Source organism: Phalaenopsis equestris, unplaced genomic scaffold (assembly GCF_001263595.1).
Source record: "Phalaenopsis equestris unplaced genomic scaffold, ASM126359v1 Scaffold000428, whole genome shotgun sequence".
Taxonomy (NCBI): domain Eukaryota; kingdom Viridiplantae; phylum Streptophyta; class Magnoliopsida; order Asparagales; family Orchidaceae; genus Phalaenopsis; species Phalaenopsis equestris.
The window spans coordinates 2986879-2990382 of NW_018164869.1; the positions used below are offsets into that span (position 1 = coordinate 2986879).

Genomic DNA, 3504 nt, shown 5'->3' on the forward strand with positions numbered 1-3504 from the left:
TATATATATATATATATATTATGAGTGAGGGGAAGTTAGTTTCTTTTGCTTCCATTTCCTTTATTTTCTTGTTGTATTATATAACGTGGAAGAAAGATACTTGTGGTAATGGGAAGCACGGGAAAATTCAAGGCAATGTTGCATGACTTGTGCTCTTTCCTTATTTTGTTGCTCTTCACTTTTTGTGGATTTTACAAATCGCTTTAGGGTTCACACTTGAACTTAAGATTAACTGTCTTGCAATCACAAACAATTATTTTGATGCTCAGTCGTTGAGTAGAAGATGGAGTGATTGATTAGGAATTCTATTTCTTTGGATTAGAGTATAGCTATTGCTTCAGTTTTGACGAGCACTGCTAGAGTGCGGTGAGTGATCCTAATTTTTCATAATATTTGCATCTGATGATTGATGTGAACAGCATATATTTAGAAGTAGCCAATTCATAACAGAGTGAGATCCATGATAGAAGCAATGGAAGACTAGAGGATGCTTCTATATATAGTATCTAAATAAAATCAACTTTCTCCTAGCATCATGATTAGCTATTTCTCAAATGTTTTTGCTTTGTTTTCTGAATTTTCCTCTTCCGTTCAATCCTTTGAGCAGTACACAAGGCATCAGCTCTCTTTTGCATACATTCTTTTTGCATCGATTTTTATCACCCCAAGAACATTTATAATGCAACAACTTAATGTTAAACAAGATGTTGGTGAACCTAGTAATCCAAAATAAAAGAAGGAATAGTGGTAGTATCACTAGTTTTTTATAGGCTGAATGTCAAAACAGAGTAGCATTCTTGTTGAATTCACTTTTTGTTATTTTTATAGTTATAGAGATGAAAGAAAGTGATGATTACTAATTTGTTGCAATCTGATTTTGAAGATAGTTCATGCATGCTATACTTCCTTTTTTGTTGTTCACACAGATAAGAAGGATACCCTTGTATTGTCATAGTAAGAAGTAACGCCTCATTCTCCATGTAGCGTAGTGATAGATCCAAATTCCCACTATAGGAAAAGGCCACCATTATGAGTGGAAGATCGCGATGATACAAATTTTATCTTTGTTATAGTTATTAAAAGTTTAAACTAATTAGATATTATATATCAAGGCACCTCAGGAGTTTTGTACAATAATTAAATTTTGCAACAACAAGATGATGTATAGTTAGTTTTAACAAAAGATATATTACATGCAACTAAGCAAAATGGAAAGAATGATAAGATGCATTGTTGGTAAATTTGAGGAAGATGGAATGTGCAATAATTGAATAAGAGAGATTCTTAGAGCGCATCTCTTAAAAAAAAGCTTTAAAACAGTAAGTTTTGATGATTTTTTTATGTATAAAAGAGTGCAATATATACACAGATACGGTGGGGAGATGGTATCAATTTGAAAATTATAGGAAGAGAAATGCTTACACAAATGTAGTTTGGCTAGATAATGTGTAGAAGTTTAGCAAAAACTAGCGGTAAAGTTACTTGATTCTCGTTTAGGAATGAAATGAACAAAGTTGTTTCATGTGCAGGCTCAAATTCTTGGGTTTGCCTAAAAATGGTTATGATATTAGGTAAATGGTCAACATGCATTAGTTTCATATAAAGTCTTGATAGACACCTATATTCTACCAGTGAAGTAATACACTATCCTCTATACACAAAGTGACAGGTGATCTTCCAAACTAGATCTAGCACAATATTCAAGAATTAATAGGATTGACTGGAGAAGATTGACTCGTATAGCTAACTTAAGTAGTTTATTTATCCTTATGATCATGATGATATTGGTTAACAACACTGATTTTGTTTCATGTAGGTATTTGATACATGCCATGTATTTTAATAGCATAAGTAATACTACATTCTTTATGCAGATGATAATCTATCTCCTTCAATACTATGTAAAGTTTACGCTTTATGTAGTAGAAATTCATGATGACGAGTATTTGGACTACTTTCATTTTTACACTTTGGATGTGCTAACTTTGTATGGATGATCATTCATTTGGGTATTTTCAGGATTTATTCCCATTCTATTAATTAGTTCTATCATTTTCTTTTTCTTTTTTCCGCTCATTAAATTGATAAATGGCTGTCCTTCTTTGACCCTACGCTCGTCTCATGATTACAATCAGCTAGCCCTTTACTAGTCCCTAAATAGAGGAAGACATCCATGCTTTTTTTGCCTAATCGCTGTGCAAGGACATCATGATTACGATTAACAGTTGTTGACAGTCTAGATTAGATTCATTAGGGTTGCGTTTTGGATGGAGTTTGTTAGCTCGTTTGTCAACAAAAATAAGCTAATGAAATAACTGTTGTGAAGTTTTAAGTGTTATTTTGAAAAGGTTAGTATTGAAGAGGTTTTTTTTTTCCTTCATTTGAATCTAAGATCCTGACGCTGGTGGCTCCTGTGACTGGCAAATGCAGACGCCTGCGACCGAGCAGCTCACACGTGCGTGCTTGGACCAAACCAGTTTAGATTTTTTTTTTCCCCTTCTGAGGAGTCAGCCGATTTATTGGGCTACTTCTAGTTATCCTTTTATTATATATTCGCTCGTGATGTTTTATGGTTAATTTTGGCGTATGTGTGTTTGAGACAACTATCGACGTCTTCATTTCTCCCTTCAAGGGCTGTATCCAAGGGTTGAGTGGTGGTCTGACTGTATCTTGCTCCCGAAATGACGTTTATCTTTTCCCAACTCCCCCTCATCCCTCTTGCTTCACGGCCACACATCCATTTTTGCTGCAGCTACCTAGAACAACATTCCCTGTTGTTTTTTCTGCTGTTCTAGCCGCAACCATCGCCTTCCCCTACCTCTTATTTGCCGCCGCTGCTGTTTCAGGCTTTCCGCTTCGCTTTCATCACAGTTCCAACCCCTCCTTTGCTGTTTCCTGCATCCTTCAACCCTCCCTGCTGCCCCTTACCATCTCCTCTGGCTGTTGCCTTGCTGTCCTAGCCGTATTTACCGACTGCCGGCCTTCCCTTGCCATTTCCTGCAGTCTGCAGCCTTCCCAGCTGCCCTTACCATCCTTGATATCTGTCTGCAAGCTGCCCAACTGCCCCATACCTGCTGCCATTCATATAATGCTGACCCAATGCCCCCTTGTTGTTGCTCCTGCTCACCAGAACCTCCCTGGATTGGACCCCAATTTAGGTTTGTATGATGTGTGTGTTGTTATTTTCCACTTCAGTGAGTGTGTTTGGTTGTAATCACTTATTGGTTTTTTCAATAATAATATTTATTTTTCTATTATTCTTTGGGTTTATTGGTATCAAAATCTTATCAAAATAAGTCCTGTGGATTTTCTCCCTGGATTGAAAATAAGGTTTTTTCAACACTGCCGTTGCCGGTCCCAAGCCCGGATGAGAAAAGTGGAGGGTTGCGTTAGGTAGTCGACAGCCAGCGTAAAACTTGTTGAAAAAATCATGACATGAATCCTTTTGATCATTGTGTAAGTGCTAGGGCGTCCCCTGGAAGCGACGCGCTGTATAGCCTGAAT

At 36.9% G+C, this 3504-nt stretch overlaps 1 protein-coding gene across 1 annotated transcript in view; it reads left to right on the top strand.

Annotated features, from left to right (window-relative positions):
* Positions 1-3504, top strand: part of LOC110027534 (CLP protease regulatory subunit CLPX1, mitochondrial-like) — a 56373-nt gene that overhangs the window by 1047 nt on the left and 51822 nt on the right. The gene's annotated exons all lie outside the window — the stretch shown is intronic.